Here is a 25148-nt window from a genome sequence, read left to right as displayed (position 1 = left end):
GATTCCTTAACTTTGGGGAGTTCGTAATATTCTAAATCCATGACAGCTTATAGTAAACTTATTATGCATTCTTACACATGGAAATATGCAAAAATGTTATAAATATATTCCTTCAAAACATGGCCTTCCTGAACACAGAACAAAAAGAAAGCCCTGAGTACTATAGAGTGTCTCCCATCCCTCCCTCCTTACCACCACCCCCCCCAAAAAAAAGGAAAGCATTAATCGTTGACTGTTTCTATAAAGATCTGCAGCTTTCTTTTTAAAAAATTATGACGCATTTCATGGTAGGAGAAAGATTGATTTTCAGTACAAACCCCTTTTTATATCTTTTACGTTGTCATTTTGAAGAAGACATTTTTTTCCCCATTCTTCTTAATCCTTGACTACAAACCAAGTCTCCCATATCTTAGAGTTGAATTCTACAAATTCGAAGTTGATGGTGGGGAGCACCAAACAGAAATGACAGGCAATGACGGGATGTGGCATGTGGCATCAACACATGACATATGCATCTTTCAAAATCATTAACAGTCATATTATCCATCTTCTCTTTCCAAAGTGTTTCACTATCTGAAAACCTGTGTTCTTAGAGAAGTATATCTAGTGAGCACTGGAGCACTGTCCTCCCATTGTTCATCAATTTGCTCGAGTGGGCCCAGTAACGTCTCCATTGTGAGACTTGTTGTTAATGTGTTTGGCATATCGAATACATCACTGACAGCTTGTCAGGCTTTGCCGAGCGGGTGAGATACTCTCAATAGCTTTCCGGACTCTCAGAGAGAGGCAGAAGAATCGAACCTGGCTCAGCCAGGCCAGCTGTGTGCAAGGCAAATGCCGTACTGCTGTGCTGTTTCTCCTTACTACATAGCTGCAGATCTGCTGTGCTTGGATTTCACTCACCCCGTATGCTAAAAATGGCAATACCTATTAGTATTGCTAATTCTGTTTCCTTTTTCAAGACTGCCCCAGTTTAATGTACCAAAAGCAAACTCCCTTTCGAAGTTATTGATCCTGCAACCATTTGGTTCTTGCCCTTCCCAGAAACCCCAGTACAGCTTTCTTATACCATAATTGCTAATATTCTTTAAATACAGCTTGAGTTTGTTCTTGTAGTTAGCAAAATGTATGGAGATTAGATGTTCAGCAAATTTTGTTCTCCCCTCAAAAGCTTCTGTTACACTTTTGTTCATACCAGCAAGAATCTTTACACTAAAAGCTGCTAAACCAGTTTAAACTCTCTTGCCTTTGGCATGTCTTAGAAATCTGCCCAGAGAAGTTGTAACTATTTTTTTTTTTGCATTGTTCTTTCAGCCTGCTTTCACATCTCAGTATGGGGTAGAGGTTAGGGGAATCTCAGAGTTCTGCATTATGCCCTTTGGGGTGGTTTAATTCATGAAGTAGCAGTGAAATCTTTAAAAACTGATAAGAAACCAAAAAGTCAAACCTTGAGCCCTGGAAAGTTAAAATTTGGGTTGTTAAACTGTGAAGAAGCTTCTGGTGAAATATAATGCAAACCAGTGAACTGTTGATATACAGAGGCCAGAAAAGGTATTTCCAAGGGAGTCAGATGGTCAGCTGTGTCAGATGTTACTCGAGAATTTTACTGAGATAAGATAGAAAAAAATGATACTATACTTAGCAAAGTAAAGCCCATGTTGGGGGGCATAGAAGAAATGAAGCTCACTGGCTGAATTTGGAACAAATCCCATTCAGTGTGCAGATTACAAACGCTGGAATAAATAATTGCTTTGAAAGGTTGTAGTGAAGGTGAGCTGTAAAAGAAGACAATGACTAGGGAAAATTGTACTATCAATAAAAGCTTGTGGCTAATTTTTAAGTATAGGAAATATTAAGGAAAATCTACAAATTAATGGTAATGTTGCTAGTTGAAAGGAAGAAATTGGCACTGCCCAAATGAAAACTTGCAAAAGCAAGATTCTTGAATGTGTCAAAGGTGATGAAAATTGAGAGGTTGGATAGGCATAGGCAGGAATGGGGATTTGTAAAAAGAGGACTGTGTTTCCAAGGAGTTGCAGAGATGAAGTCTTTTGCCAATTATTTTCCTTTTTTATGAGAATAGAATGAAGGAGATTGCAGCCGAGAATGAGGGAAAGAATATTACGTCCATCACCATGTTGGAAAATGAGAACATGTGTGCTAGGGAATTGCTAGCTATAAAATCCTTAGGCTTTCTCAAATCTCCACTTGAAATTTAGTCATAATTCAACCCTTATTTCTAACATGGCATTTGGCATGTAATGTGCTACAATTATTAGTAACCATTCTGTATGTGAAAATTTAGTTTTCAAATGTTTATAGGAAGTCAAGGGGAGTGCTAACCTTCTATCCTTTCATACAACATGAAATAGGAATGGGCTGGAGCCATAGCACAGTGGTAGGGTGCTTGCCTTGCACACAGCCAACGTGGCCGACCTGAGTTCAATTCCTCCGCCCCTCTCGGAGAGCCCGGCAAGTTGCCGAAAGTATCTCGCCTGCACGGCAGAGCCTGGCAAGCTACCCATGATGTATTCAATATGCCAAACACAGTAACAATAAGTCTCATGATGGAGATGTTACTGGGCCCGCTCGAGCAAATCGATGAACAACGGAAGGACCGTGACCGTTTATAGAAATTGTTGCACACACTCTGCCTAGCAAACACAGGGTCTGGCTTAGCCTTCATGCCATTAAAGGAACCCAGTGGAACCCCTTCTGAGCACCTCCAGTATTTAAGTTGCTGAAATTCCACAGCCACTTAAATACTTCTTTTGTTCACTAATCAGGTCTAAGACCTGAGGAAGCTCAGATGTGAAATGTTTGTTTTTGCTTTATTTCTTGGCAACTGAAATGAGGACCCAATTACCTGAGCTGCACTGAAGCAGCTGACCAATTAAATCTTTATAATTTTTCACTCTCAGAATAGCAAAAATCACAGACTATACCCTAGGAATAAGAGAGAAGTGACTTCTTTTTTTGACTCTTACTTCTCAAAGTGTAAAGCTTGCACCACCACCAGTAGTGTTTCCTAAAATCATAGTCAAAATACAGAATCCTGAATTCATTACAGCCTATTGAATTGGAAACTTTATTTTGTGAAAGGACTCATACATCACCAAAATTTAATGGGTTCTTTTCTATAGAATAAGAGAAACTCCCAAATAAGATCATGAAATTGTGCTAACAAAAACCAGCAAAATATCTGGCAACTATAACTACTTCGACTTTTTTTGTTCATAAATAAAAATGGATGACATTATTTGGTGGGTAAATACAGTCCCATAGAACTGAGAAGCGTTTTTAATAACTTGGGAAAGCTAAACATTGTTTAATATAGAATGACTTTGCCTTGTAAATTACAGCTAAGAAATTAGATATAAAATATCTGATCACTGTAGCACTGTAGCTCTGTCCTCATGTAGTTCATCAGTTTGCTCAAGCAGGCACCAGTAATGTCTCCATTGTGAGATTTGTTACTGTTTTTGGCCTATCAAATACGCCACGTTGCCTGTGGGCAGGATACTCTCTGTAGCTTCCCGGGCTCTCCAAGAGAGACAGAGGAATCAAACCTGGGTCGGCCACATGCAAAGCAAATGCCCTACCTGCTATCACTCCAGCCCAATCACAATACCAAAAGTGTAAGACAGTTGTTTGCTTTTGATAACTGGCATCTGGGGAAAGTTAGCACATTTGCTCTTTTTAGGCTTTTGATAACTGATATTTGGGAAAATTACATCAGTGTATTTCAACTAAACCTAACTAGGCCTTAATTTCTTCAAGATAGGAAAATATACTGTGGGTGGTAAAATAGTATTTGACAAGTTAAAAATACCTTCTTGATAAAGGAAAATGTGAGTCCAGGAAGAGTTAATTGCCTGAATCAACTATTTTTGAATAGACAATTCACTGAATTATTTTTTTGAAAACAGAATGAGGAGAAAGAGTTGAATTTTTTAAAGACGTTCTTCTTTAATGCTACAAATCTTACAACTTCCTATCATGGTCTTTTCTGTACAGATCATTTTTTTTTTCCCTTTATTTTATTTTATTTTTTTTAAAGTTGTAGATTTACAATTTTTTGTGCTTTGGTTTCAATTATACAATGATCAGATACCCATCCCTCCACCAGTGCCCATTTTCCACCACCATGGATAATATCCCTCCCACCCCCATCCCCCATCCCCCCGTCTCTGTGGCAGGGCAATCCCCTGTGTTCTCTCTCTCCTTTTGGGTGTTGTGGTCTGCAAAAGAGGCATTGAGTGGCAAACATGTTCAGTCCATAGTCTACTTTCGACATGCATCTCCCCTCCTGGGAGGATCCTCCAAACATCCTTTATTTGGTGCTCCCTTCTCTATCTGAATAGCCCTTTCCTCTAGGATACCCGGCTGGCCTCTAAGTTATGGAGTAATCCTCCTGGTGCTGATCTCAGCTATTCTTGGGTATTAATCTCATACTTTGTTACTTTATATCCCCCAGATGAATGCAATCTTTCTATGTCTATCCCTCTCTTTCTGACTCATTTCGCTTAGCATGATACTTTCCATATTGTACCACTTGTATGTAAATTTCATGACTTCATCTTTTCTAAGAGCTACATAGTACTCCATTGTGTAGATGTACCAAAGTTTCTTTAACCAGTCATCTGTTCTTGGGCATTCAGGTTTCTTCCAGTTTCTGGCTATTGTAAAGAGGGCTGCAATGAACAAACAAGTGCAGATGTCACTTCGACTATACATTTTTGCCTCTCTGGGATATATTCCCAGGAGTGGTATTGCTGGGTCAAATGGGAGCTCAATTTCTAATTTTTTGAGAATCGTCCATACTGTTTTCCAGAAGGGCTGAACCAGTGGACATTCCCACCAACAGTGAAGGAGTGTCCCTTTCTCGCCACATCCACGCCAGCATCGGTTGCTTTTGTTCTTTTGAATGTGGGCCAGTCTCTGAGGTGTGAGATGGTATCTCATTGTGGTTTTGATCTGCATCTCCCTGATGATTAATGATGTAGAGCATTTTCTCATGTGCTTTTTTGCCATTCGGATTTCTTCTTTGAGAAAGTTTCTGTTCATTTCATTGCCCCATTTTTGGATGGGGTTGGATGTTTTCTTCTTGTGGAGTTTAACCAGTATTTTGTATATCCTGGATATCAACCCCTTGTCAGATGTGTAATCGGTGAATATCCTTTCCCATTCTGTAGACTGTCTTTGTATTTTGGTCACTGTTTCTTTGGAGGTGCAGAAGCTTCTTAGTTTAAGATAGTCCCATTTATCTATCTCTGTTTTCACTTGCTCGGCCAGTGGCGTGGCATCTTTGAAGATACCATTAGCTTCAATGTCATGGAGGGTTTTGCCAACTTTATCTTCAATGTACCTTATGGTTTCTGGTCTGATGTTGAGGTCTTTAATCCATTTTGATCTTACTTTTGTACATGGTGTTAGGCAGAGTTCTGAGCCTATTTTTTTGCATGTAGCCGTCCAGTGATGCCAACACAATTTATTAAAGAGGCTTTCCTTACTCCACTTCACATTACTTGCACCTTTATCAAAGATTAGATGAGCATATGATTGAGGAGAGATGTCAGTGTATTCAACCCTGTTCCATTGGTCTGCAGTTCTGCCTTTGTTCCAGTACCATGCTGTTTTAATTATTACTGCTTTGTAGTACAGTTTGAAGTTCGGGAGGTTGATTCCTCCCATTTTCTTTTTCCCAAGAATTGCTTTAGCTATTCGTGGGGGCTTATTGTTCCATATAAATTTCAAGAGTGTTTGCTCCATTTCTTTGAAGAATGTCATGGGTATCCTTATAGGGATTGCATTGAATTTATACAATGCTTTCGGTAGTATTGCCATTTTGACAATGTTAAGTCTCCCGACCCATGAGCAGGGGATATTTTTCCATTTCCTCATGTCCTCTTTTATTTCCTGAAGTAGCGTTTTGTAGTTTTCTTTGTACAGGTCCTTTATTTCCTTAGTTAAGCTGATTCCTAGGTACTTGATTTTCTGGGGCACAATTGTGAATGGGATTGTTTTTTTCATGTTGCTTTCTTCTCTCTCACTGTTTGCGTATAGGAAAGCCATGGACTTTTGGGTATTGATTTTATAACCTGCAACTTTACTATACGAGTCTATTGTTTCTAAGAGTTTTTTGGTGGAAGTTATTGGGTTCTCTAAGTAGAGTATCATATCATCTGCGAATAGTGAGAGCTTGATTTCTTCCTTTCCTACCTGAATGCCCTTAATATCTTTTTCCTGCCTAATCGCTATTGCAAGTACTTCCAGTACTATATTGAACAGCAGTGGAGAGAGTGGGCATCCCTGTCTCGTCCCTGATCTTAGAGGGAAGGCTCTCAGTTTTTCCCCATTGAGGATGATGCTTGCTGTAGGTTTGTGGTAGATGGCTTTAATTATGTTGAGGAAGGTCCCCTCTATACCCATTTTGGCTAGGGTTTTCATCATAAAGGGGTGCTGGATCTTATCAAATGCTTTCTCTGCATCTATTGATATGATCATATGCTTTTTATCTTTTCTTTTGTTGATATGGTGGATTATGTTGATTGATTTCCGAATGTTGAACCATCCTTGCATCCCTGGGATGAATCCTACTTGGTCATGGTGTATGATCTTTTTGATGAGTAGTTGGATTCTATTTGCTAGTAGTTTGTTGAGGATCTTTGCATCTGTGTTCATCAGGGATATCGGCCTGTAATTCTCTTTCTTTGTGGTATCTCTGTCTGCTTTTGGTATCAGTGTGATATTTGCTTCGTAGAAACTGTTTGGAAGTGTTTTTGATATTTCAATTTCGTGGAAAAGCTTAAAGAGTATTGGGAGTAAGTCCTCTTTAAAGATTTGGAAGAATTCACTAGTGAATCCATCCGGGCCAGGACTTTTGTGCTTGGGGAGACTTTTTATTACCATTTCAATTTCCTTGATGGTGATAGGTCTGTTCAGGTATTCCAGGTCTTCTTGGTTCAGCCTTGGGAGTCTGTAGGAGTCTAGGAATTTATCCATTTCCTCGAGGTTTTGATGTTCCGTGGCATAAAGCTTCTCAAAGTACTCCCTGAGGATCCTCTGAATTTATGTGGTTTCTGTTGTAATGACCCCCTTTTCATTTCTGATTCGGTTTATTAGGGTTTTCTCTCTCCCTTTCTTTGTGAGTTTTGCTAGAGGCTTATCGATCTTGTTAATTTTCTCAAAGAACCAGCTCTTGGTTTCATTGATCTTTCGGATTGTTTTTTGGGTTTCCATCTCGTTAATCTCTGCTCTGAGTTTTATTATTTCCTTTCTCCTGTTCGGGTTGTGCTCCTTTTTTTGGTCCTTCTCCAAGCTCTTAAGCTGTGAGGTTAGGTTACTTATGTGTGCTCGCTCCTCCTTCCTGAGGAATGCTTGTAGAGCTATAAACTTTCCTCTTAACACAGCCTTTGCTGTGTCCCATAAGTTTTGGTAGCTCGTGTTCTCATTTTCATTCGTTTCTAGGAATCTTTTGATTTCCTCTTTGATTTCCTGTCTAATCCACTCGTTGTTCAATAGTGCACTGTTTAATTTCCAGGTGTTTGATTTAGTTTTCTGTTTTTGTGTGTGATTTACTTCTAATTTCAGCGCATTATGGTCTGAGAAGATTGTTGATACAATCTCTACCTTCTTAATTTTATGGAGGCATGTTTTGTGGCTCAGCATGTGGTCTATCTTGGAGAATGTTCCATGTACGCTTGAGAAGAATGTGTATTCAGCTTTTTGTGGATGAAGTGTCCTGTATATATCTACTAAGTCCCTTTCTTCCATTGTTTCCCTCAAATGAAGTATGTCCTTGCTAAGCTTGAGTCTGGTTGATCTATCAAGAGGTGACAAAGCAGTGTTGAAGTCTCCCACTAGTATTGTGTTGCTATTGATGTCTTTTTCCAAATCTATGAGTAGTTGTTTTAAGTACTTTGCTGGTCTCTCATTAGGTGCATATACATTTATTATTGTAAGTTCTTCCTGTTGTACAGATCCTCTGATCAATAAGTAATGGCCTTCACTGTCTCTTATGACCTTCCTCACTCTGAAATCAATGTGGTCTGATATAAGGATGGCTACCCCAGCTTTTTTATGGGAGCTGTTTGCCTGTAGGATTGTTTTCCAGCCTTTGACTCTGAGTCTGTGTTTGCTTTGACTATTAAGATGCGTTTCTTGCAGGCAGCAGAATGTTGGGTTCAATTTTCTAATCCATCCTGCCACTCTATGTCTTTTAATTGGTGTGTTTAGCCCATTGACATTGAGAGAGATTATTGTTATGGGATTTTGTCCCATTGTTATGTTAAAATTGGGTGTATTTGAGGAGCCTTTCTTGCCTTAAAGTAGCCCATTTAGTTGTTCTTGTAACCATGGTTTTGAGTCTATGAAGTTCCTGAGCTGTTGTTTGTCTGTGAAACTGTGTGTTGTTCCTTCTATTATGAATGAGAGTCTTGCTGGGAAAAGTATTTTTGGGGAGGCATTTATTTCATTGAGTTTTTTTACTATGTCCCACCACTGTTTTCGGGCCATGAGGGTTTCATCAGAAAAATCAGCTGTGAGTTTTAAGGATGCTCCTTTGTAAGAGATTTCTTTCTTCGATCTTGCTGCTTTCAGAATTTTGTCTCTGTCTAAGGTTTTGGTCATTTTGATCAGAATGTGTCTTGGGGTATTTTTATTCGGATTTCTTCTAGCTGGTACCCTTCGGGCCTCCTGAATGTGGTCACAAGTTTTCTTCAGCTCTGGAAATGTTGTAGCAATGATGTCTTTGACAGTTTCTTCTTCATCGAGGTTTTCTTCCTGTCCCTCTGGGACTCCAATAATTCTTATGTTACCCCTCTTGGCTTCATCACGATCTTCTCTTGCCATCTGTTCCCGAATTGTGAGTCTCTTTTCCATTTTCTGCTCTTTTCGGGAGAGTCTCTGAACTTCATCTTCGAGCTCACTGATTCTGTTCTCAGCCGCTGTTACTCTGCTGCTGAGGCCTTCCACTGAGCTTTTCAATTCGCCTACGAGATTTTTCAGGTCTGACATTTCTGATTGCATTTTCCTCATTTCTGCCTTCAGATCCTCTTGTCTTCTATTGGCATTGGTTTCCATTGTTTCTTTTAATTCCCTAAGCATCCTAAGTAGCTCCCTTCTGAATTCCTTGTCAGAGAGGTTGTCTAACACTACAGTACTGTTGGTGTCATCTGGGCTAGACTCTTCAATATGAATGTTTGGTGGGCTTTTGCGTTGCTTTACCATTGTGAGAGGTGTGGTTTAGTCCTTCACGTTCAGTGTTACTATTCTGCTTGATATGCAGTGTGAGTTAAGATAGGCTTATGAGTTATTGGCAACTGTATTTCTAGTGGCTGAGCTAAAATAGAGAAGTTTCCATCTAAGAAGTTAGCTTATGGTTCCTATGGCATATGTAGTGGGAAAATATTTCGCGGCCGCGTTAGCGGCCGCGGCTCCGGAAAGAGTCCCTGGCACTGGGCGAGGAGTTGGGAATGTCTCCTGTTTGGAATTGGAGCCGTTCAGCTTTGTTGCCCAGAGCTGGGCCTCTGTGCCCGTCCCACGCGGCTCAGGGGTTGAAAACCGGCTGTCTCGGGGCTGTTTCTAGCTGCGCGTGCCCAGAGAGGAACCCAGGCCCTTGGGGGCGGGCTGTACCTGTTGGAATTGGAGCCGTTCAGCTTTGTTGCCCAGAGCTGGGCCTCTGTGCCCGTCCCACGCGGCTCAGGGGTTGAAAACCGGCTGTCTCGGGGCTGTTTCTAGCTGCGCGTGCCCAGAGAGGAACCCAGGCCCTTGGGGGCGGGCTGTACCTGTTGGAATTGGAGCCGTTCAGCTTTGTTGCCCAGAGCTGGGCCTCTGTGCCCGTCCCACGCGGCTCAGGGGTTGAAAACCGGCTGTCTCGGGGCTGTTTCTAGCTGCGCGTGCCCAGAGAGGAACCCAGGCCCTTGGGGGCGGGCTGTACCTGTTGGAATTGGAGCCGTTCAGCTTTGTTGCCCAGAGCTGGGCCTCTGTGCCCGTCCCACGCGGCTCAGGGGTTGAAAACCGGCTGTCTCGGGGCTGTTTCTAGCTGCGCGTGCCCAGAGAGGAACCCAGGCCCTTGGGGGCGGGCTGTACCTGTTGGAATTGGAGCCGTTCAGCTTTGTTGCCCAGAGCTGGGCCTCTGTGCCCGTCCCACGCGGCTCAGGGGTTGAAAACCGGCTGTCTCGGGGCTGTTTCTAGCTGCGCGTGCCCAGAGAGGAACCCAGGCCCTTGGGGGCGGGCTGTACCTGTTGGAATTGGAGCCGTTCAGCTTTGTTGCCCAGAGCTGGGCCTCTGTGCCCATCCCACGCGGCTCAGGGGTTGAAAACCGGCTGTCTCGGGGCTGTTTCTAGCTGCGCGTGCCCAGAGAGGAATCCAGGCCCTTGGGGGCGGGCTGTACCTGTACAGATCATTTTGCATATTAATTCTATGATACATTTGACTAAGATAAGTTTTAAAATGTGATCTATATTGTTTTATGTCTCGTCCATATGAATTGCACCACAGAGGATACCCTTAATGAATGAATATCCAGACAAGTAGCCGATTACCAGGGTGAATGTTCTGAGGATGTTAGGAAGAACCCTTCAAGTAAAGATATGAATGAAACCAGAGACAGAAATGCAACCATATTGTCTGTGTTCCAGGGATACAAATGACACTGTTGTTATAATGCCATATAGATACATATGTATAATTTATTAAAAGTTTGGAAATGTAAAAATAATACAAAGAGTTAATATATTTGTAGGCTGAGATAACCTATTTATTGAACTACATGATACTTTTATTTGACATGACTGTCACTGAAACCTCAGGTAAATTTTGTGTTTCTCATCTAACTGTATTCCTATTGGAGCTGGAGAGATAGGACAGCAGGAAGAATGTTTGTCCTGATTGTGGCCAACCCAACTTTGATCGCCAGCATCCCTTTGATCCTCTGAGCACTGCGGGAGTAATTCTGAGTGTAGAGCAAGAAGTAATCCCTGAGTATCACCAGATATGTCCCCCAAACAAAAATAAATAAATATATTCCTGTTTAATGCTGCAAGGTACAGTCCACTATATAGGGACAATAAAATTCCCTATAGTTACTATCATACACATGATATATCCATCGACTTGTTATTTAAAATGATTGTTCTGGAGGCCTGCAATTATATTTCAAATTGGATAATGTGGGTGCTGACCTTTGATTCAAGGTTCCTTGTTTTTATTTTTAAAATACCACTTTCCGGTCTTTTGGTGCAATGCTAAATAAAGTAATGAATAATATAAACCGATTACAAACCCAATCTACATCTCTTTTCCTTTTTCTGGTAAAATATGTTCCGCAAAATTCACACCTTAGTAATTAATCTTTTAAAAATGTTAGTGTTTTAACTTTCTCCTTTGTCCTTTTTCCTGCAGAGATAGTAGGCAGTGTGCTTTATTAAAAGCATCTTTAGTATAAATCAATAGCAATGAGCTTTCTGTAGGCATAACCCCTTTTTTATATCACCTTTACATGAAACTGATTTAGAAGCTTGATGTCACTGTTTTACTCAATTCATTTATATGCTAACATATTGTAAACACAAAGATTTGTTAGTGAATACAAAAAAGAGGCATTCATTTCTTTCTATAATAATGAGATGGAATAAAATTTAAAAAAATAAATTACTGGCACTACTAAACTGTATACATTATTAAGCTCAGAATGGTCACCTTCAGAAGTTTTACAAAGGTCTTAGTTTTAAGAGCATCCTTCTGTGTTCTATAGATAAATGGAAATGACCAAACAATCTTAGTGTTAAAATAATTCTTTACTTTTTGAGATCATTTTATTCAATCCCTCTTTGTGTAGTGTAATTTAGAATGAGAAAAATTGTTTAACAACTAAATTTATTCAATTGGAATCTGTGCTGTGATTTAAATGCTGAATTAGAATTTTTTAAGATATTAAATGTATCCACTATGATCATTAAAATTGAACAAATATTTTAAATCATTGATGTAGTAGGGTTACTGGAAATGTAAACACATGAAGCTATTTTGGAAATGCTATGGATCATCCTTAACAAGTTAAAGATGAAACTATTATTTGATCCAGTATTCCCTGGGTACCAATCTATAGTCAGATTCAATCTATCAGTCTATCAGTATTATATGAATACATTAGAACAAGAAGTTATGCCTATCGCAATTTTTATTTTGACAGTATTTATAACTAAGATAAAGAAGTGACTCATTGATTACTAACTGGATAAAGCAGACATGGTATATATAACTATTCATCCATAAAAGATAAAATTTTGTCATTGCAAATAAAATGTAAAGAACTTGAAGGAATAATGAAAATTAAAACAAATAGGAAATTAAAATATAAATGCTCTTTGCATGTAATATTTGGGTATTAAAATTATGAACAGTTCTCCTCTCTGGAAAGAAAGATGGTGGCCGCATGGGAGCCTTGTAGAGAGCAGGTATGAGCCGGGGGTGGGACACGACTGAAACCTCATGGGACGGGGGGGGGGGGCGCTCCAGCCCGTCCTTCACGCCCGACCGAGGTCACCAGTTGCCCCCCACGCGCGAATCTCCGGCACGGCCACGGCCCCAGAAGCACAGAGACCAATCTCTTAATTATCTGACTCTCAGTAGAAATACTTGCAGGGTTAATAAATAAAATAGCAGAAATCCAAAACCGCGTGGCCGATATCGCCGCCGCACGACATCATTTAATTCTTGAACCCAGCTGTAGAAAGCAGATCATTTCACAATGCTTTTTCAGCACGGCTGAGTTTGGGGGGGAGGGATAAAGTCTAAATAATAATGGTGCAACTTTTATCAAAACAATGAAGCTAGTCAAAGTAGACAGAGTGTTAACTAGAATTCATCTACCCCACAGACACTGGGGGTGGGGGGTGGGGGGGGTTTACTGGGGTTCTTCGTGGTGAAAAATAAGTATTGGGAAAGCGAATTGTGATTGATATTTGCATGACTGAGACCTAAACTTGAAAGCTTTGTAATTTTTCCCACAGCGATTCAATAAAGAAATAAATTTTTAAAAAAATTATGAACAAAACAATCACAATGAAAAAATACAAAGTAGTTTATATTAGGAATAGAACTCACATTACTTGAAGAGGGGTCAGAGCCATACCACTGCAGGCAGGACACTTGCCTTGCAAGTGGTAAGGTTTAATCTTCCGCACCACACATGCTCCTTCCATCCGTGCCCAGGATTGATCCTAGAGCACAAAGCCAGGAGTAATCCCTGAGCATCTAACGAGTGGCAAAAAAAAATGCCCTATATAAATAATGTTGCCTGAAGAGAAGAGGTCAAGGGGAGGAAGATATGGTGAGGAGAAGGATGGAGGAAAGGAATAAAGCTATGTCACAAACCCAAGTTAACCTCCTCAAGGAGGAGTCCAAGTTAATAAAATCCCTGATTTAATTTTCTCCTCACTTGTGTCACTTATTGAATCTCTTCATTTACCAAAGATGATTGGAATATATATATAGATTGAGTAATACTTCCTAGAGTCTGTAAAAGGGTGGGGGAAGTTAAAGCAAAATAAAACTGTTTTTTAAAAAACTCTGTTGTGGTATGAACAGAAGTAGTATAAAAATCAGCTTATGACATTGTACAAAATTATTTCCTACAAGGGTAAAGATTAGTTTGTTCAGTACTGATTTCCTGGAGGCTTGTATTTCAGAGAATTTGGACCCTGTAAGATTCCTAGAAAACTGACTATAACTGAAAGCTTAAAGTAATACAAAAGTTCTTGTAAAATGCTGACATGGGAAAATGGGATGAAGCACCATCATCTTATATGAACTATAGTTTAGATTCTACCTATAAGCATACTAGGCTAGGAGCTTTTGCATCTTAATAACTCATCCCAAAGTGAGGGTCTACTCCCCAAATCCAATGACATGCTGGGTCTCTGCATGCTATGTGCAAAAGGTATACAATAATTTCCCAAGTAAATATTGCTTCAGAAGGTCTGTGTGCTCTTGAGTTGTTTGCCTTTGTTGTTCCACATTTGCCTAAGCATTTTTAAATCTGTATTTCAAACATTGATACTTAAGACTTTTTACCTACTGATAAAGAATGGTTCCCTATTGATACAGAGGTAAACTTGTCCATCTTTATACTTAATTGGGAATCTTAATTCCACTCAGATACACATTCTGGTTAAACAATATTGCTTTTTTCTTTTTTTTTAAGATTAGGAGACCACAAATAAATGTATAAATAAATAAAACAACCTTCCAAGATGATATTTTCAGAATGCTAGAAGTAAAATCCTACTTTATCTGCTTATCTTTGTATCGGTCTGTATATTTCTGTTTCAAATTTCCTAGAAATTCAGAATGATGACTATTAAGACTCTGTTTAAAATTAAGTAAATCAGATATTCACATAATGAAATCTATGAAAGAACAAATATAGATCAGTATTTTTGGGGTAAATACTGCAAGCTTTGCAAGTAAGATTGCATAATGATTATGAATATTGATTTTGACATTTCTTTCTAAATATTTTTTGGTATTATAAATGCATTAATATGCATTTGGAAGGTTTTAATTGTGTTGTCCAAAGCACCTAGCAGTGTCAAGCACAAAAGAGATGCGTAATAACTGATTACTGAATAATTTGCCTGCATAATTAATTGCATGAGCAGTTATCTGCATTTAATGCTGTAGTTCAGTAGGTAGGCAGGTCATCCAGAGCTATATTATTTCTGAAAAATTAGTTTTGTTGCATTTTCTCATTAAATAAGCTAAAGGAACACCCAGAGGGGGATTATGTCACAAACATTTCTTATGAAAAAGGTTTTTAAGTTTGCTTGATTAGATTATCATTCACCTAAGTCAAATCACAGCAGTCTCTGGATGGTCTAATTCCAGGTCATTATGAGCCACTGGGCAAGAGATGCCAATGGGTAGAAGAACAGAGGTTTGGTGACGACTAAACAACTACTATTTCTCAGTGGCTTCAGGTCATGGAATTGAGCATACAAAACTTGTCTTTGGCCAGGCCACGCTAAATGTGCCCAATCTCATCTGAATATAAGGGCAATTTTGGTTAGGGCTAAATCTGCACACTGTAGCACTGTACTGTCCTCTTCGTTGTTTATCGATTTGCCTGAGCGGGCACCAGTAACATCTCCACTGTGAGACTTGTTACTATTTTTTGCATATCAAATACATCACAGGTAGCTTTAGGTAGCTTGCCAGGCTTTGCCCAATGAGTGGGATACTCTCTGTAGCTTGCGGGGCTCTCGGAGAGGGGAGGAGGATTCAAACCTAGGTCAGCCACGTGCAAAGCAAACGCCCTACCTGCTGTGCTATAGCTCCAGCCCATATGTACACACAAAACACAAAATAATTTCAAGGATCTGAAAATCTAAGAATCTTTCATTAAATCCTATTACAAAAGAAGCAGACATGTTAACTAACTAGAGACTACTTTGTATTTTGTTTTGCTTTGGTTTGAGGCTACACCCAGTTGTTATCAATCTTCTTCTGTATTTAAGAATCACTACTGGTAAACTCAGGGTGCCAGAGATTAAACTGGGCCAGACAAGTGTGAGGCAAATATCCTACCCACTATACTTTTTCACATACCATGCCCCATAACTGAAAACCTTTGGTCACATATACACTTTAACCTTCCAGCTACTATACTAAAGCCTCATTATAAAGATTTAATTAAATAAGATCTGAAGGTGAAGTTTTTAAGAATCCTTATTGACTCCTGGTAATGGTGGATAAGACATCATTTACATATAAAACCACCAAACAGTGAACAGTGTTAATTTTTCTGTCTGTTCTTACAAGAACAGAATCTTTTATTCCTTCACCCAATACCAAATGAGTTTTTTAATACTATAGAGAAACTAGTGTGGAAAGTAGTAAGATTACACATAAAAATATCCTTATTGAGTCTTTAAGTGCTTGTTCTAAAAAGAACTCAAATGTGGAGGTTATTTTATAAATTCTTAATAAGTAGTAATATAGTAAAGAATTTTGTTTATCCATTATGACAAGGCCTAACTTTTACTAAGGTTGAATTCGTTAGAAGTCTATTCTATTTTAAAATTACATTTATGATATGAGCCAATATTACATTTTATACTCCTAAAAATTTCTATAAGCAACTTCTCTTCAACAAGTAAACTGTAAATAAGGCAAAAAATACACAGTGTAAACAATGAATGAGATCAAATTAAATAGAACAGAATGAAAATTAAAAAGCAAAGTGAAAACTGATCACCAAAATATATGTTAAAGATACGATACTATTACACCAAGCTCAAAATAAAATCCCTAAGATAGGGAGCCATTGAAATAAATACAAAAATCTCAAAATTGTATAGATGAATAAAAAGGTGACTTTTTGCCCTTGCTCTTTATTTATAGCAGCATAATACCCATAAGCAAAGTCCAGGAGTGCTTAATTTGTTCATTTGCGATGAAATTCTTAAAGATATTTTTCAAACAAAGATAGAAAGGAAGCAGACTCTGGAATATATAACATTCACACTCACATGTGTGTGGCATTATTTCCAGAACCAGTATCTTCTACCTTAGAGTTTGTGTGTTCAAAAATCAGCCACCACTTGTAATTTTGTTAGGAAAGCTGTTTATAAAGTATTTCAAGGCAGGAAGATACCTACCAGTTATTGGGAGAAACTTAGGGTAGAAAACAAGGGAAATTCTGGCCTTGACACAGATAAAAAAAGGGATGGAAAAACTTAGGAATTATTAGGGAGTATTTTTATAATAGGAACTTACAGTAGGAGTTTTCATAGTATTTTATACTAGAAGTATTTTCTAATCAGTGAGTGTAAGATTCTGTGCAATGCAATTATTAACATGGAAAAGAGGTTCATTCACTTATTTAGAAAGGCAATGTCAATGGCACATCTGAATAAGTATAGTAAGTGCTCTAAGAGCTTTATAAGTAGACATTGACCTGGACATGGAAATGGGTAGAGATTGAGAAGGGCTTCCTAAAGAAAAAATGATTTAGGCAGAGATATGAAAGATGAGAGGAGATTAGAAGAAGAGAAGGAGGACTTTCAACCAGCAAAACTAATATATGAAGATTCGGGGGATGAGAACCATGAAAAAACAAACAATAAGGTAGAAATCTGTCACTGACAGTGACAGTGACACTGTCCTCCTGTTGTTCTTCGATTTGCTCAAGTGGGCCCAGTTACATCTCCATTTTGAGACTTATTGTTACTGTGTTTGGCATATTGAATACGTCACTAGTGTGGGTGAGATACTCTTGGTAGCTTGCCGGGCTCTCCAAGAGGGCCAGAGGAGTCGAACCTGGCTCAGCCGGGCTGGCTGCAAGCAAGGCAAACAACCTACTACTGTGCTATCGCTCTATCTCTCCCAGAGACATGGAGCTATTTCCTATGACAGTTCTGATCAGACTGCATTGTACATCCGTATGCTAGGTGAGCAATATTGAATATTTTATATATTATTTGAGAATGAAGTATTTTTCATTAGATATTTTTCATCACTTCTGCAGAAAACATTTATTACATTGAGGTTTAGAGACTATAAACTAAATACTGAACATGAGATGAATAAAGGAAGGAGGCCTTTTACACTCCCCTGGTAACTGGGATTGTCATTAGTGCAGGGTGTAAAATTGCATCCTCGGTGTTTATTCACAAAAATCATAGATTTGTAGCGTTGTTGAATGCCTAAGCATTGTCTGTGCTGATGTGGACAAATATAAGGTAGAAATCTAAATCCTCTAAAATGTTGGGAGTCAAGAAATGAACCTCAGATAAAGATAGTACAGTTAGCATAAAAATCAGAATATGCTTCTCTAAGGAAGAAATAAAAGAAAACCTTTGCAATCAGTGTCTTTAAGGATCCCAAAGGTTTTTTTCTTATTTATTTTATGACTGGAAGTTAGTAAGTTTTGACCATGTCTTCTCTACTTCCCCCAATGTCCCAATTATGTCTATAAAATCAGCATACTGTAAACTCACACAATATATAACATGTCAATTATAGCCAATACATATACATTATAAAGTAAAATTGTGTAGCTCTATGGAAAATAAACTAGAGAAATGCAGGCAAGTTAGGAAGCTGACTTTGAGAGGTATGACAGTGGATACGGAGTGAAATTAAACAGAAGAGGTACATTTAGAGAATTGTCAGTGTTTCAGGGAAAGACTGGAACACAGGGAACACTGAGCAATAAAGAAAGAGTTAGAAATTAAAAATCAAGGTTGTGGTGTAGATACCTTACTAGATGGGAATGTATTCACTTTAAAAGATAAAAGTAGTTTGCAATTTGTTCATGAATATATTTGGTCCATGTTGAGTTGGAGATAGATAGCTAAAAGTCTTCCTATGAGCCTCATAGATTGAGAGAACATCTGATGACAGCTGGTGATTAACACTGGCTCACTCTTCAAACCAATGTTCTCCCCTAAAGATGTACTTTGCTTACCTATATTTTTTACTTGCCTAATTCAAGTTTTTTTTCTCTTTTTGACACACACATCTCCCTTTCTCTCTTTGCATCTTATAAAAATAATTTTCAAAAATAATTTTCAATCAAAATTAACTTGCTTCACCAAAATATAACTCAATGATTATGAGTGAAGGTGATGTTTCCCCAAAATGTGTATTTTGAAAAAGAAGTAATCTAAGAGAAACCTTAGAAATCCCATAAAGTATTTTGCTTAGATAAAATGAACATTTTTGAGAATGATCACAGGTTGACATCTCAATGAAATCACTTCAGCTAGGCGTCAGAGCAGACAACTAATGACCTGAAACCATTTGAAGTGATGAGTAAATTATACTGAGTATTTATTTCAGAAGATCCTGCAAAGACATAGTAGGAAAAAATATGTAGGATATGATAAAGATAGCAAAGTAAAAAAAAAAAGGCCCATTTTCAAGACTTGGTCATCAGTGTCAACGGTTCTTCAAATCAAATCAAATCAAAGTATGAAGAGGATATGTACAGATTTAGTGTGCTACAATCACATGCCTGTTTTCCTGGGGAAACACACACCTTTTTTACTACTGTTTCTTTTGGTGTGGGTTGAATGAACTCCACCCAGTCAATTCCATAGTAAGTGGCCCAGATGCAAACAACCAGTATGTGACCTGCTTAAGGACACAGATGATCATGAGCCAAATTAGGGCAATGGAACGTCAGGCGGATTTCACAGAAACAATTGGTGATGAAGCTTGAAGTCTGGGGCCTTTAAAGTTTGTCAGCAAAAAATTCCTTTTTTCTTAAATCAGCTTGAGTTTCATGGTCATTTATAACCGAACAATATCTTATTGGAACAAAAGCAGAAAAACGCAGTCAACCTGGCTTTTATTCCCAGCATTCCATATGTCCCCTGAGCACCTCCAGGAGTGATTCCTGAGTGCAGAGTCAGGACTAACTCCTCTAACTCCTGAGCATCACTGGGTGTCCCTGCCACCCTCCCCCAAGAGTCAGCTCTTTCTCCATTTTCCACAACATTTCTCAGATCCACGCTTCTTTCCTATTCAAAATATGTTACAAAATTCATGTGCGCACTGCCTCTGGCTCAGAGTAAAATAACAACTTAATTGATCTAAGTGCCTCCAGTCTCTCTTTGTACCAATCCATCATCATATACCCTACTACCAGGCAAATAGTCCCAAGCCTAATTAAACGTCCCAGCATCAGTTAAATCATGTGGTAAAAGAACACAATCCTCAATATCTATAGGGAATAATTTCATATATCTAAGAGCACATGTTCTTTCCTTATTACCCTTAGTATATGTTTCTCTTTTTATCTTATTCCTGACTTTACCAGTTCTTTGAGGCTGAAGTGGTTTTCAGTGTCTCCTCTCTCAGGGACAAGAGAAGTATGATAAAGAAATATTTTCTGTAGCTAATTACACAACCATGTTCATTCAGTGGACATTGAATTCTATGTTTCTAATTATGAACAATTAAGTATGATGTATGAATATTCAGCGAAGGCGTATTCTCCTTGTTATCTCAGGAAGAGCAATGTCAGTCCTGATGAGATTTTCTAGCATATTGCTATCCATATTAAAAAAATGCAAGTTTGGGAAATTTGCCACTGAGAATGTCTTAGAAAAAAATTATACTTAGTGATTTGATACTGGCTGAAGTGATAGTTTCTGTGTAAGTCTTTCCTGTCATTTCCATTGCAGCAAGATTTTATAAAAAAAAAAAATTCTTGTTTCATTTTTTCCAGGACTCCACATGATGGTGGGGGCTGGGAAGGGGGAGCTGAAACAGCGTGGTGCTGAGGGGGTTGCCCCCCCAGAATCAACTCCCAGACACATTTGCCCAGGAGCAGGGGTCTTGTAGTTCAGCTCACTCTCGAGCTCCAATTTATTCAGGATCATAATCAAGCTTTTCAAAGTCATCCTTAAATTATCGAGAATGTCTGAAAGATGTGTCTTTTTAAATGAAACTCCATTCAGATATAAATCTAGATTTTTCACTAATACCTGCATTTTTTTTCAGTATATTTTTGAAAGGAAAGGAAAATGCAATTGCAAGGTTATTTCCCCTTGGGGAAAGCAAAAAAAAAAATCAGAACAACATTGATATGTTTTTTTCCTACAACTTATAATTTATAATTTAATTTTACTCGCATTTTATATTCATGGTTTTTAAAAAAGCGATGCATCTTGTTTTAAGCACCTTTTTATGGTTTGAATTGCTAAAAAGAGATACCCAAGGAATGAAAGAGGAATAACATTTTTTAAGTCTCATATTGAAACAATTTGCATGCCTACCCAAAATTCACCTCATTAAGTCTCATTGGCAGGTGATTGCAGCCCTTGTGGAGCTCTTGGAAGGAATATTACTTGGCAATTTTCATGGCAAGTCAATAGTGTTGTTTAATAATTTATATGAAATTATCTTCACCTATAATTTTTGGCCTGCAGTACTAAGGCAATCATCTAAACTATCTCTTAAGAGAAGTTAGAATGCAGACCACTTAACACAGCATGCAGTGGCTCTTTCTTATCAGCTGCCCTATAGCTTAGTTGAAACTTTGCCAGAGGGCTGAAACTGAATCACTTTTTTTTAGAAGAAAAGCCACATTTTTTAAGAGTCTAAGAAAATGTTCATATTCTCAGAATATTAGTACAAAACCCAAGGTATTCTCAATCATACAGATAGAAAAAAAATGTTTCTGAGGTTATTTTTACTTTTTTATTTTATTTTTTTAAATTTTTATTAGTGAAACACCATGAAGTACAGTTGTAGACTTACAAATTTTTGTGCTTGGGTTTCAGTTATACAATGATCCAGTACCCATCCCTCCACCAGTGCCCATTCTCCATCATTTACGTTTTTTAAAAAATTTTTGTTAGTGAAACACCATGAGGTACAGTTGAAGATTTACAAATTTGTGTGCTTGGCTTTCTCTGACGCTATTTTTAAAAGGCACCGTATTTCAGGTAAACCAGAAATATAAGCCAATACACTGGGCTGTTCGTTGCAATCTTCTGAAGTAATTGTGTGAGTGGTTGAGAGCCATAACTACCATTTTCAAGGAAAATAATTGCTGCCAGAGCTCTTATTGGCACTGTGCCCTTGAATTCTTCAAACGATCCTTTGAGTTTAATATGCCATGCCACCCCTCTTACAGATAAGGACAAAGTGTAGATGAGTTTTAAATTTGCTCATGCCCTTACCAGTATTGTTAGTCATGTGAAAACTCGGATCTGATCCTGAAATCTGGCTTTCAACTACTGGGCATGTGCTAGCAGTGACTGAAAAGAACCGAACACAGAGAAGTAGAATTGTGCTAATTTTTGTTTTTCTTTTGAGCATATGAAGCCAAATTTTCCTCTTGCCGTTATATACTTCTATGCTGTACTAGCCCACCTAGAGTCTCTCTATTCAAGAATTTAAAAAAAATTATATGAATAAATACTGTTGGTCAAATAAGGCCTCAAAACAAGATACTAAAGACAGGGTAGGTTAAACAATAGATATTTTGTTTTCTTGTAGTGCTACAACTAGAAGTGTAAGGTCAAAGTGTCATCTTGGAAGGTTCTGATGACAGTCTTCTTCCAGGATTGCAAAACCTCTTCCTGCTGTGCCCGCAGAACAGAGAAAGCAAGCTCTCTTGCATTTATTCTTATCAAGGGACCAACTCAATCATGAGATTCCCTCATCTAAGCATTCCCTCTAACCCTGATTTTTGCCCAAAGCCCCCTTGTCTAAATGCCATCACTCAGACTGTGAGTGCTTTAACCCATAAATTTTGAGAAAGGGATATTTTGGATCATAGCAGTTACGAATCTAATTATGCTCCTTTAGAACCATTTTTTTTTTTTGCTTTTTGGGTCACACCCGGGGATGCTCAGGGGTTACTCCTGGCTCATGCACTCAGGAATTGCTCCTGGCAGTGCTCAGGGGACCATATGGGGTACTGGGAATCGAACCTGTGTCGGTCATGTTGGCTGTGTGCAAGGCAAACGCCCTACCCGCTGTGCTATCACTCCAGCCCCAGAACCATTTTTATGAGCCATAAAATAATAATTTTGGTGCCTTGTTTAAAAAATAAAAAGGCATCTCAGTTTTTCCCCCTTTTCACCCAAGAAGTCCCCCAGGATCACCAAATTTAACCATACATATCACTTACAAGTACTGGTTGAGAAAGAAATGTTTAATTACTTGTAGACTTTAATCAAACCTCAGAGAATAAGTATGCATTGTCTCTAATCACCAAAAGAATGCGATTGAGGTGCTACCTGAATTAATTACTTTCTTGAAAAGGTTGTTTTGTTTTGTTTTGTTTTGTTTGTGACCACAACCATCAGTGCTGAAGGCTCAGGAATCACTCTAGTCAGAGTTCAGGGGCTGTATGTGGCGCTGGGGCTGGAACTGAGTGGGGTGCAACCCAGGTGAATGCCCTACTATGTCTCTAGTTCAAGTTTCTTGGAAAGACTTTGTTGGAGATAAGCCCATTCATTTCCTTTAAGTCTTCAGATTAAATGAAATTAAATAAGTATCGTGGGCTCTTGTCAAATCTCTTGGCCTTGTCTCCCAGAGAAACCTGAGGGATAGTTCCACAGGATTTGGGGGAGCAGAGTTCTGCGAGAGAGGAGCTGACAGAGATTGGCTTCCTTCAGCCCTGGTCTCCATCATGTTAAAAAGGAAAACTATCTTGGACCAATTTTGCTGCCTTTCTGAACCATAGCTATTGATTGACCATTACCCTCCCTATTTTCCAATTTCAGAAGCCTGAATCAACAGCTAGTTCAGATCTCAGCCTTGAGAATCAGGGCATAGATTTTTAAGCTTAAGAATATTTTTGTGGCTTGCAGAATTTCAGTTCCTATTACTTCATCCATCAGGAAGCATTTTGCCAACTAAAGAAATGAAAAGCATAGAATTATAAAATTCTTTTTGGGCTTCTGTGATTTAGAGCAACCAGTCTCATCAATTAGGGACTCAATTTGTGGGTTGTTTATGTTTTTAAAGATTATAATACCCCAGAAAATCTTATTTTAGTCTCAAAGGCTGCTTAGTTATTTCAGATTTTTACTGGCAAATCAAAATTAGAATGTGCTTAATGATATTTTAAGGTGACCAATTCTCCCCTAATTCCCACACTAAATATGGCTCTCATGCTTTCTAGATGGTCTTCTGTACCTTCTGTAACTTCTATAGTTTCCCCAGCAATATTTCCCATTTTAAAGTGAAATCTGTAATGACTTTCTGAGTTTGTGAAATTGCTTCAGTCAAGATTTTTAGGGCATAAAGAGAAAAAAAGAAAGCTACAAAGAAAAGTAATGAAAGTGGCAAGTAACTAAAAAATAAGAGTTTTACAAATATCCCTTTCTATAAATTCACGCTTAAGTAAAAGAATACTATTTTTATTTTCTAAATTCAGGCATTGCAAAGGAAAACTTTCAACATTTTGGATATATTGCATCCTATTCTGTTTTGGCTATTCAGACTAAAACCAATACCTAAAGCATTTAACTTTCATATGGTTTAAAATATCTGTCTTCATACAGAGTTCTGTCTTTCAAAATAGCTACCTAAGCATGTGATAATTTTGCCGTTATTTATCAGCTACTCAGAATGGTTTAGCAAACATTACATAGGTACATAGGGAAACTACTTACGATGTCAAACTCTGGTTCTGGAGCAGGTAAGGCGTTTTCCCTGCAAGTGGTCAAATCCAATTTGACCCCTGACATCCCACATAGTTCCCCAAACACTGCCAGGAGTAATTCCTGAGGGCAAAGCCAGGAGTAACCCCTGAGCATCTCCGAGTGTGAACCCAAAAGCCAAAAAAATTTTTTTTAAATGTCAGACTTCTTTGGAGGAGCAAAATAAATAGTGTACACATATTCAATAATAATCACTTTTAAAATTTTTAAAAGATAGGTTCTTTTCAAGAAGACCTGGAATACCTGAACAGACCTATCACCATCAAGGAAATTGAAATGGTAATAAAAAGTCTCCCCAAGCACAAAAGCCCTGGCCCGGATGGATTCACCAGTGAATTCTTCCAAATCTTTAAAGAAGACTTACTCCCAATCCTCTTTAAGCTTTTCCATGAAATTGAAATATCAAATACACTTCCGAACAGTTTCTATGAAGCAAATATCACACTGATACCAAAAGCAGACAGAGATAACACAAAGAAAGAGAACTACAGGCCGATATCCCTGATGAACAGAGATGCAAAGATCCTCAACAAACTACTAGCAAATAGAATCCAACTACTCATCAAAAAGATCATACACCATGACCAAGTAGGATTCATCCCGGGGATGCAAGGATGGTTCAACATTTGGAAATCAATCAACATAATCTATCATATCAACAAAAGAAAAGATACAAATCAGGTGATCATATCAATAGATGCAGAGAAAGCATTTGACAAGATCCAGCACCCATTTATGATAAAAACCCTCACCAAAATGGGGTAGAGGGGGCTTTTGTCAATATAGTTAAAGCCATATAACACAAACCTACAGCAAACATCATCCTCAATTGGGGAAAACAGAGAGCCTTCCCCCTAAGATCAGGGCAGAGACAAGGATGCCCAATCTCTCCACCACTGTTAAATATAGTATTGGAAGTACTTGCAATAGTGATTAGGCAGGAAAAAGATA

General features: G+C 38.4%; 1 protein-coding gene and 1 pseudogene across 2 annotated transcripts in view; one reads left to right on the top strand and one right to left on the bottom strand.

Annotated features, from left to right (window-relative positions):
- The window catches only part of NKAIN3 (sodium/potassium transporting ATPase interacting 3), a 618508-nt gene that overhangs the window by 373307 nt on the left and 220053 nt on the right, over window positions 1-25148 (top strand). The window lies entirely within an intron of this gene.
- LOC130023333 (uncharacterized) lies at window positions 2325-2365 on the bottom strand (annotated as a pseudogene).

The sequence above is a fragment of the Sorex fumeus genome, unplaced genomic scaffold (genome assembly GCF_029834395.1).
Source record: "Sorex fumeus unplaced genomic scaffold, SorFum_2.1 ptg000002l, whole genome shotgun sequence".
Taxonomy (NCBI): domain Eukaryota; kingdom Metazoa; phylum Chordata; class Mammalia; order Eulipotyphla; family Soricidae; genus Sorex; species Sorex fumeus.
This window is presented reverse-complemented; position numbering and strand designations above follow the sequence as displayed.